The following is a 12,160-nucleotide window of genomic DNA, read 5'->3' on the forward strand; positions in this document are numbered from 1 at the left end:
GGTTAAGCCTTGGCTTGGAAAGTGTTTTGCTATGAAGGATGTGACATCCCCATTTTCTCGGCCAGAAAAGACCGATTTTGTTTATGCTTTATAAAAATCAGAGTACCTCTTTTAATAAAAATGTTTGCGGAATTCGTTCCGACTAAAACATGGTAAATACGTTATCAAAGCATTTCTGAATAAAAGTATTTTTATTCATTTTAAAACATTTGGGATATCATCGTCAATACAGAAACATAAGCATAAACAGAACTTACATTCGTTATCACTAGTGATTTATATCTCCTTAATCTCTCAGTGTAATGTGACTTCATATCAACACCTATGATATAAATAAACTGAGTGGGTCAGGTTGGGAAACCTGGTGAGTACATAGGGATTTCAATCCCACAATGTTATATCATATAATTTAGAACTCACAAAATATACAATTTCACCATATATGTATAAGAAACTCTTATCCCACCCGGTCGATCCTCACAACGAGACTATCCATACTCTCAAACCTAAGATTAACCGTTTTACCTAATCCATACTCCCGGATCAGAAATGAACAGCTTTACCTAATCCATACTCTCAGATTAATGAAGAATGGTTATGCCTAATCCATACTCTCGGACTAGGGACGAATGACTAATCCATACTCTCGGATTAATGACGAATGATTATGCCTAATCCATACTCTCAGACTAGGTAAGAATGAGTATGTCTTAATCCATACTCCCGGAAAAAGGACAACTGGCTATGTCTTAATCCATACCCCCGAATTAATGACAGTTGACTATGTCCAATCCATACTCTCGGACTAGGGACAATAACTGTCTAATCCATGCTCCTGGATAAATGACATATACTAAAGTTCTATTCTCTAAGTGTAACTCACTTGTACTCATAATAAAATACTACCCAATATTCCTCATAATTAATTTAGGTCTACTCTTTATCCTAAATCATCATATACAATCAAGTATGTTCTTTAACACGTATTTCAGGCAACATCAATTAACTCACACATAAACATATAATTAATACTTCACTCAATACTTGTATTAAAATCATGTTCATGAAAGGGACTATGCACTTACTTGATACGGTGGTGACTCGGTACTTGGACAGCACTTCGTTACTCTTAAAAAAATTTCCCTTGACAAAACCTAGTATCATTACCACTAGGGTTTAGTTCAGTATTTACCGAGACTAATTTAATAGTCTAGCTGTTATTATTATTATTATTATTATTATTATTATTATTATTATTATATAAGCGTTAAACAACACTATCTAACTCATAATAATAGCCCAAATAATTATTTTAAGGTCCTAATAATGGTACTATAATTAATTAGAAGATATATTAAAAATAGCGTAGGCATAGCTTACTTACAGCGGGTTTTTTTGCAAAACTGGGCTTCGCTGGAGCAGTGTTTTCGAGCCGAAAGACCCTTTTTCTTGGGAATTCGGGAGCCTTAGGGCTTCGGGAGCCTCGGGGCTTCCTTCGGGTGCTAGGGAGGTTCCCTAGGCTTTTTGGGGGGTTTGGGGGGTTAGAGAGAGAAAGTGAAGTTGGGAAGGTGTGAAGAATGAGGGAGCCCGACACCTCTATTTATAGGCTGGAAAACAGCTCTACTCGTCGAGTAGGTCCTCCTACTCGTCGAGTCCATGCCAGGTGTCACCCTCTGGTGGCTTGCCTTGGGGAGAAATTCGTGGCCCTTATTCAGCCACGTCACCCCTTTTGCAGCAACATCCTGCCGACTTCTAAACCCCGTAACCTTCGCATACAAGCTCCGTTTTCGACGTTCTTTTTTTCCACGCATAGATAAAAACAATATCTACAACTTTCATTTAGACTCCGTCAGCTAATTCTCAACTGATCTCAAATTTAACAGTAGGAGGAGTTTAGGCTGTTAAATGACCGCAAAGAATTCGTAATTCCTTCATACGGACTCCGTTTTCGTCTTTATTTTTACCGTTGGGTTCCAATTAATGAGATCTTCAACTCTCATTTAGGTCGCGTAATCCAAAAACCGCTCGAACTAAAATTCGAGTTTCGGGTCATGCACTTCTAAGCCAAATCTTAGAAAAATCATAACTTCCTCATACGAAGTTAGATTTCGGCGTTCTTTTTATGGACGTTCTCAGTTTAACGTATACTACAACTTTGGTTTAGATCAATAAGGCTAAAAAGTCTTCTATCGTAAATTCACTATTTACGTCTCACTATGTCGTGCCGGTTTTGCCGAAAAACTACGACGGGCCATAACTTCTTCCTTATAACTCGGATTTTGGCGTTCTTTATATGTACGGAACCCTTGAAATATATTCTACAACTTGGTTAATATTAATCCTTCTAAATAATCTTCCATTAAAAACTCATTTTTGATGCTCATTGTCTCTAAATTGGCTAGCCAAGATCTACAGGCGTTACAAAGGATTTGGGAGAGGCTGCTTATATTCTAGGGATAAGGATCTTGAGAGACAGGAGAAAGAAACTAACTGGACTTAGTCAAATCATGTACTTCGATATGGTGTTCAAACATTTTAGCATGGAGAATTCCAAGAAAAGAGAACTGCCTATTCAGAGTAATACCAAACTGAGTAAGACTTAGAGTTCGAGTACTGATGTGGATATAGCAGAAATGAGTCGAGTTCCATATGCTTCCGCCATTGGATCGATTATGACATGTACTCGTCCTCATGTGGCTTTTGCTTTGAGAATGGTTAGTCGATATCAGGGAAATCCGGGTAGAGCTCATTGGATAACAATCAAGAATATTCTCAAGTATCTGCAAAGAACTAAGGACTAGCTTAATACCTGGTAGCAGTGATAACTTGAAATTAAATGGGTATAGTGATGACAGCTTTCAAACAGACAGAGACAACTTCCATTCTCAATCCGGTTGGGTGTTTACCCTTAATGGAGGAGTGGTAACTTAGAAAAGTTCCAAATAGGAGATGGTGGCTGATTCTACTTGTGAATCAGAGTACATAAAAGCAAAAGAAGCATCAAAGGAGGCTATTTGGTTAAAAACCCTAATTTGAGACCTTGGAGTTGTTCCAGCCATAAAGTAGCTGATGGAAATTTTCTATGATTAGGAAGGAGTGTTTACTTTAACAAAGGAACCGAGAGATCTTGGCAGATCAAGACATATCGACAAAAAATACCATTTTAGCAGACATAGACTAGAAGAAGGACACCTTGTCGTGAAGAGGGTATCATTAGAAGAAAATCTGGCAGCTCCCCTCACAAAGGGTCTGAGTAGGATTAAGCATGTTCAGCATGCAAGGAGTATTGGTCTGAAAGATGATATTAGTTTTAGTAGTTAGATAGGTATTTACAAACATGTAAATAAGTAAATGTAATTGACTTTTGATGATTAAGTAATGGAGAATTATTTAAGAGTATTGTTTACTATCTTTTGTCAATTCTTTATTATTGTGTTTAATTTTACATGTTTTTGCTTCCCGAATAATTCGATTATTCAAACATCCATAGCCGATCATACTTTTGGAAGTAAGTAGTGAATCAAGACTGTCATGAATTGGATTCTAGAACTGTCTAAAGAGTTTTATACATAGTAATGGCTTTGCTGCAATATTCATGAGTACTTTAAAATGGGGATTTAAGTATTGGATCAACCCAAGCTCAAAGAATTACTTCATGGAATTTATCACGAATAATTCTGAGATGATAATATCTTATAACCTTTTAAACGGAGATTTATGAGTCTTGGTTTACAAATCAATTGTGCATTGATGATATGTAAAAGCATCAGTAACTTAATGTTAGAAAACATATTGTTGTGCATGATTTGGTGAGTAAATAGCACAAACACATAAGTTAAAGTTTATCTACTCCTTTTCCCGAACGGGAAAAGCGATATCTTGTGCCCCTCGATGATTTGGTGTTGACTAATAGTGTCAGACCCAACCAGGACTTGATTAATGTGTTCTATTTGAAGTTCTTTGTCATTATAAATTAGAAATCGGAAAACAAATTATTGGACAATGAGATTGATTATGTTCCATGTCATTTGTCCACATGATATCTTGCAGAATGGAGGATTATATGATCACTTATCTTAGGAACAGCTTTTGAGAGCTACAATTTGTTGATCAGTTTAGAAGTTATACATGCAACTATAGTTATTAGACTTATCCAAGTGGGAGACTGTTGGATTAGCTGTCTAAACCCATAACTATAATTGGTATATACTTGAATTGATAGTAGCACAGTCCTTTTGGGTTGCCCTTAAAACTAGCAACTAGATAGGATGCCTTTTGGAGAGAGATGTTGAATTTATTATTTGATTAATAAATTGAAATAAATAATTTGTTAATATATTATGAGAATAATATATTAATTAGAAATAGATATATTTAATTAATACTTAATCATAATTTAAATGAAATTAATTTTGCGATTAAAAGAATTAATTAAAAGTGCAAGGTCTAAAGTGTAATTGTTCAATAGTTGAACAAGAGGTTCCAGAACCTTCCTAGGGAAGGGTTGGACGGTCTTCATATGGATAATCTAGGGTTTCTAGATTATCACATGTGGATAAATAAGGAGCTGGATAATTACTAATTTGAAATATTATTATTATATTCCTATTAGGATTATCCAGGGATCCTTGTTGGACTATAAATAGACCCTTACCCCTTAGGAATTTTGGCCACTCATAACGCTAGAGAGATAGCCAAAATTCTAAAGCTCCCTTCTTCTCTCTCCTCTCTCATCCTCTATCTAGTGTTGGGTGTGTTCTAGTAGAGGCACGACATTTGTAATACTTGCTCTCTAAGCTTCAACTACACAAGGGTTTCTTGTTATTCATCAATAACAATCAAAGGTATGTATTCTAACCCTAGTTACTATTTTTGAAATTAGTATAGGCTTCCCAGGGTTTCCTTTTGATGTTTAAAGTTGTATGTTTAATTAGAGAAGACAGAGATCAAGAATTAGGGTTGCATGCACACATAGGAATTTTGTTTGTCATGCCCAAAACCCATCAACTACATCTAAAGGCAGTTCTTATTTCTAATAAGTAGTACTATTATAGTTACACAAGTAGCATAGAGTATAATTAGTATATTCAACATTTATTAAATAATTTTATTAAATTATGCTCTTGAAACTAACTACACACTCACCTGGCAAAAGAAGGTGACTCGAGCTTAGGGCATCACTTCACCTTAACACTTTTTCAAAAAACCTAGGAGTATATAACGCTACATCTTAGTCTAGTCTCATAATATTTATGACTACGATAGTCTAGACTCCTTACAAACCCAATAAATACTGGGAGTTCTATCAAATAAGGATTAGTAGATCAATCTGTATAACGACATGGAATTACTGATAAATCTTATTTATATATTCATAACAACGACTATGAATATAAATACAAATTATAGTAAAATAAGGTTGAGTGTAATTTAACTTACAAATATTCTAGTCAAAAGTCTGGAAATTGCACTAACGGAACACTGAGCTGCTAACTACTAGATATTGGGCTCATAGGGGCCTCAAGGCTTCACCAAAAACTTAAAACTAAGGGAAACTTAGGCAAAATGTAGAGAAAACCGAGAGAGAATCATTGGGAAGTATGGGGATCGAATGGAGAGCTAAAGCTCTATTTATACCAAAAATATCTAAAAACGTGTTGCGCCCTGGCCTGGTCAACCCTCTCAGTCATTGACGCGTGTCCTTCAGCGAGTGGTGAGACATGGTAGAGGGTAGGTACAGGATTAAACTTCGAAAACTCATATTGCTGCTATACAACTTCGTTTCGATGCTCTCTATCTCCACACGTAGGTATTTATGAGTACTAAAACTTTCATTTAGACCTCATTGGCTACTTCTCAATCGACCTTAAATTTAACAGTCTATGAGGATTACATTGTTAACGACCATGTAAAATTCATAACTTCCACATACGAACTCCGTTTTCAACTCTCTATATATCGTCGGTCTCCTATTCATGAGATCTTTAACTCTCGTTTAGATTGTTTTAGCTAACAATCAACCGATCTAAAATTTGATTTTTTTGTCAGTACTGTTGCGCTGAAGCTTTGAAAAATCATAATGTAACACCCGGATTCCTAGGTATATTAATTATTCCTTTTATTATTGGAGATTGAGAGGGGACTCGGCGAGTTGGTGTTTAGACTCGCCGAGTATGGTCGCGGATTAGTATTCGGGTTCACAGCTGGACTCGGCGAGTTCATGAGTGGACTCGGCGAATCCACGTTGTTTAATGAAACCTTGATTTATTGGGTTTGAGACCTATTTAAAGGCCCTTAGGGCCGTCATTTACGGCTACCAAACCCCAGAGAGAACCCCTAAGAGATCTAGAGCGTTTGTGAGGAACGAGAGGCCATTCTTGATCTTTTATTGGTGTATTTGCAAGAAAGAGGTGACCAAGGAAAGAGGAGGCTGAAGCAGGTGCGGTTTTGGTGACTTCAGAGTTCATAAAGTTCATATTGAGGTATTTATTCGGACCTTCTTCAGTTTTGGTGTTGATTCTTAGAGTTAGGGTTTTCTAACCCCTTTAGAGGATGGATAAGTGGAGCAATTGGTTCCTTCTCGAGTCTATGCTTTGGATTTGGACCCAAAGAGGTCCAGAGACCTTAACCCTTGGAGCTTTATGAGCTATTTTGGGAGCCATGAGCTTAGAATGTTGTTTTTGGGGCTAAATCACCAAGTTAGACCATCTAGGTGTTATATGAGTGTCAAGGTCTGAACTTTACGTGATTATCATGCTTGGGAAGGTTAGATCTATGGATTAAAGGAATAGATCTGACCTCAGGAGGTCTATAGAGTTTGTGCATGGCATGAACTCGCCGAGTCCAAAGATCAGACTCGGCAAGTAGGGCGAGGGTTTCCCGTAAATCACTCAGTGAGTAGACTTGTTGAGTTGGGAAATAACTCAGTGAGTCAGAGAGAGTTAGGGGACTGGAGTTCAAGGCGGAACTCGCCGAGTTGTTCTTGAGACTCGGCGAGTTGAGTCAAGGTAGCCCCGCGATTTAGGCCAAGTGTAACTCGCCGAGTAAGGGGAGGAACTCGACGTGCCAAGAGGGACTAAGAGAGTCAGTAGACACGTGTAGACTCGCCGAGTCGCCCAAGTGCACTCGACGAGTCGGGTCAAAGTTTGACCGTTGACTTTTGTTGACTTTTAGGGTTTGGTCAACGATGTGGCCTTTGAGCTGATAGAGGGGTAAAATGGTCTTTTACCTAGAGAGGGTTGAGTCTAGTCTCGAGAGTTATATTTATGAGAATATTTACCTTATGTGATTAGGTGGAGGCTAGCTCATATTTCTACCGAGTCAGAGATATACCGAGACATCTGAGGTGAGTCTTCTCACTATAATTTACCTAGTGTGGTAACAGAGTTATGTGACAGAGTATTCCAGAGTTATATGCTAGTGTATTTGTATGATATTATGTGTTGTGATTTATTGTGATATGTGATATGCATGATTCAGAGTTTACAGAGTTAGGACCAATGGGTCCACAGAGTTATGGGACCAAGAGGGTCTCACAAAGATATTCGACCAGAGGGTCAACAGAGTTACAGCGTTAAGTGGCTGATATGTGTTTATGTGGTATTTTGGGGAACTCACTAAGCATTTATGTTTACAGTGTTATGTGTGGTGTTTCAGGTACTAGTGATGATCGCGGGAAGGCGCCGGCATGACTCGTACACATGCACACTGGAGTTTATATGTTTTGATCTTGCGATTTTGTACTGAGATAATGATGATGCAATGTTTTAAAATGTGGATGTGAATGAATTAGATGATTTTTAAAATGCGATAAATTGTTTAAATTTTTACAGTGTTACAAGTTGGTATCAGAGCCTTGTTTTGAGGGATTCGGATGCATCTTCGGGCGTATCTGAACTCAAACTGAGGATTTGAGAAAAAATTTGATAATAAAGTAAAATTTTTGAAAAGAGTAAAAAGAGTTTTGAGAAAAACAGAGCCGAGCCGTATGTACGATCAGCCAGCGCCCGAACGGTGATTTCCCAAAATACCCTTTCAATAAGTGTTATCAGATATGTTATGTTATGATATATGACGAATTATGATATGCATGCTAGAGTAGACTATCTATTCTTATTAGGACTAGAGTGGCTTGATATACGATGCCTTAGTCTAGGGCCTTTTGCTGCTAGAAATGTTTGAGAGTGTTTAGATAGCAGCGAGGTGTTTATGAGATATCTACTTGTGAGTAGCACATCATTAAAAGAGTAGAGTGCTTGGAATGTGGGACTCTGGGAGGAGGACTTGGGATGAATGCTGAGTCGGTGTGGTCGGTAGTATTGGGCCCGTACTACCGAAGGCACTGAGCCAGTACGCAACCCAAGTAAGAATCCTTAGGGTACCAGGAACCAAGTAGGATTGGGGGTATCGAGTGTGTGCACGCTCGAGCGAGTCTTGATATTTTGTGTTGTATTTCAGAGAGGTATCATGGTGGGAACGCGCCACAGACCAGGGACTAGTGGAGGGAGTGTGAGAGACGAGGAGCTCCGCCAGATGATCCATGATGAGGTGGCTGTTGTCATCCATGCTGAGATTCCAGAGACGTTCGGGTCTATCAAGACCACCCTGATAGAGACATTTGACGAGAGATACGCTGCTCTTTTTGATGTTGTTGTTGCTGCGGCCACTACAGCTGCAGCTGTGGCTAGACTGCAGGGTGGTGATGCGTTGCTGTTCCAGGAGTTCAGCAACACAAAAGCATCGGAGTTTGATGGGACCTAGGACCCGATTGTAGCGATGAGGTGGATTTTAGACATTGAGGGGTGTTTCTTTACTTACTCATCTCCTGAGCATTTGAGAGTCCGGTTCGCGCTGAACCAGCTTCGCTTGGGAGCGAAGGACTGGTGGAAGTTTGTGACGGCGCATTATACGCCTGCTGAGCTTGCTGCAGTGACCTGGGAGAGGTTCAATTCTATGTTTCGAGACGATTACATTCCCCAGGTGGAGAGGCAGCATTTGGCCCAAGAGTTTTTGACCCTCAAGCAGGGTATTGAGTCTGTCACAGTTATTACGAGGATGTTCCATGAGCTGGCGATGTTCTGCCCAGAGCACGTGTCTTCTGAGCAGACACGTATGAGCCGATATCTGAACATTTTGAGGACGGATATACGGGAGTTCGTGGCGAACTCGACGTACCGGACATTTTTTGAGCTTCAGGCAAATGCCCGGAAGAGGGAGATAGAGTTGGAGACTCAGGCTAGGGAGGAGGCTGAGTGTCAGGGGAGGGATCGGCGACCGGCGCAGTCTCATCCGGCAGCCAAGCGGGCCAAGCCCACTGATTCGAGATTTGGGGGTCAGAAGGGTCACACTTGTGGTAAGTGCGGCAAGAGCCACGATGGGGTGTGCAGAGCGGGATCTTGCTACAAATGTGGCAAGGAGGGGCATATGGCCAAGGATTGCCCCAAGGGGTTTGCAGTGTGTTTCCATTGCAACCAGACCGGACACCGCAAGGCAGAGTGTCCACAGTTGCGAGGGACAGCTCAGGGAGCACCTCAGGGATCTGCCCCTGCTGCTATCAGAGTTGTTGAGATCCGGCCAGTGAAGGCCGAGGTACCGAAGGCACGAGGGAGAGCCTTTCAGCTGACTGCAGAGGATGTCCGCGCTACGCCCGACGTTGTGGCTGGTATGTATCCTTTCTTGTATTTATTTTGATGTTGGGATATAGTGTTTATTTTATGTTATGCGTAGGCACTTTTCTTGTGAATTCTGTACCTGCCTTGTTGTTATTTGACTCGGGTGCGAGTTGGTCTTTTGTATCTTTGGCTTTTAGTCAGCACATCAGTATTAGTCGGGAGGCGTTGAGTCGACCTCTGAGGGTTTCCATAGCTGACGAGAGGACGGTGTATGCCGCCGAGGTAATCCGAGGATGTGTACTCGAGATTTTCGGCGTCGAGTTTCCAATTGATTTGGTTCCTATTGCGATGGGGGATGTCTGTGTCATCGTAGGCATGGACTGGTTGAGCAGAGTGGGAGCGGTTATCGACTGCGAGAGACAGCTGGTGACCATACGAGACCCTAGTGGGGCAGTTCTTACTGTGTACGGCGAGGGTACACGTGCTGGGTCAGCATTTTGTTCGGCCGCCAGAGCAAGACCGAGTCTACAGCAGGGCTGTAGGGGATTTGTAGCATATGTGATGGATGCGAGGGTTGATTCAGAGAGACCGAAGTCGGTTGATGAGGTCCCGATAGTGCGTGAGTTTCCGGATGTGTTTCCAGAGGAGTTGTCGGGTGTGCCTCCGGAGAGGCAGGTAGAGTTTAGTATCGATTTGGTTCCGGGAGCTGCGCCTATCGCCAAGGCGCCTTATCGGCTTGCGCCTCCAGATATGTAGGAGTTATCCTCGCAGCTCCAGGATCTGTTGGGGAAGGGGTTTATTCGGCCGAGCAGTTCGCCATGGGGGGCGCCTATCCTTTTTGTCAAGAAGAAGGATGGTTCACATCGGATGTGCATTGATTACTAGGAGTTAAACAAGCTAACGGTCAAGAACCGTTACCCGTTGCCGAGGATCGACGATTTGTTCGATCAGTTCAGGGAGCATCTTGGTTCTCCAAGATCGATTTGAGGTCTGGGTATCATCAGGTGAGGGTGCGAGATGAGGACATCCAAAAGACAGCATTCCGGACTCGTTATGGGCATTACGAGTTCGTGGTGATGCCTTTTAGACTCACCAACGCACCGGCGGTGTTCATGGATCTCATGAACAGAGTGTGCAGACCGATGTTGGATCGCTCAGTGATCGTGTTCATCGATGACATATTGGTGTATTCGAGATCCACAGAGCAGCATGAGGAGCATTTGAGGGAGATCCTCGGAGTCCTGAGATCGGAGAGGCTTTATGCCAAGTTCTCCAAGTGTGATTTTTGGTTGCGAGAGGTCCAGTTCCTAGGGCACCTCGTGAACCAGAAAGGGATATTGGTCGATCCGGCCAAGATTGAGGCAGTGATGAGTTGGGAGGTACCGGGGTCACCTATCGAGATCATGAGTTTCCTAGGGTTGGCTGGTTATTATCGGAGATTTATCAGGTATTTCTCCAAGATCGTCGTTCCACTCACCAAGTTGACCCGGAAGGGTGTTGCTTTTTCATGGGGTCCAGAGCAGTAGGCCTCCTTCGAGACACTTCGCCAGAGATTAAGCGAAGCTCCGGTGTTAGCTCTCCCGGAGGGGATGGAGGGTTTCGTAGTGTATTATGACACGTCGATATATGGGCAGGGAGCGGTGCTGATGTAGAGAGGGCATGTCATAGCATATGCATCGAGGCAGATGAAGCCTCATGAGACGAGGTATCCCACCCACGATTTGGAGTTGGGGCGGTGGTGTTTGCCCTCAAGATCTGGCGTCACTATCTGTATGGGGTTCGATGTACCATATACACGGACCACAAGAGCCTGAAGTATCTAATGGATCAGCCCAACCTGAATATACGCCAGAGGAGATGATTGGATGTGGTGAAGGATTACAATTGTGAGATCCTGTACCACCCAGGCAAGGCTAATGTTGTAGCCGATGCACTGAGCCGTAGGGCAGAGGGCGCCCCGATGTGAGATGTTTGTTTGAGATTGACAGTGATGACTCTAGTGTTGGACACTATTCGTGGGGCTCAAGCTGAGGCCGTGAGGCCAGAAAACCAGAAGAGAGAGTGAGTTGTCGGGCTGGTATCGGAATTCGTTACCGATAGTTGGGGGCTTATGACACTTCAGGGTTGGATATGAGTACCATTTGTGGGCGGGACACGTACCATTTTAATGGAAGAGGCTCATCGATCAAAATTCTCGATCCATCCCGGGGCCACTAAGATGTATTTGGATATGAAGAGGGAGTATTGGTGGCCCAGTATAAAGAGGGATGTCGCATGGTTTGTGGAGAGATGCTTGACCTGTCATAGGGTTAAGGCCGAGCACCAGCGTCCACATGGTAAGCTGCAGCCATTAGAGATTCCCGAGTGGAAGTGGGAACAGATTACCATGGATTTCATCACCAAATTGTCGAGGACTGCGAGAGGTGTCGATGCAATTTGGGTGATTGTGGACAGGTTGACAAAGAGCGCTCATTTCCTTTCTATCAGTGAGAGCTCTTCCGCGGAGAGGTTGGCAGAGATGTACGTGAGAGAGGTGGTATCGCGGAATG

Source organism: Lactuca sativa, chromosome 3, assembly GCF_002870075.4.
Source record: "Lactuca sativa cultivar Salinas chromosome 3, Lsat_Salinas_v11, whole genome shotgun sequence".
Classification (NCBI taxonomy): Eukaryota; Viridiplantae; Streptophyta; class Magnoliopsida; order Asterales; family Asteraceae; genus Lactuca; species Lactuca sativa.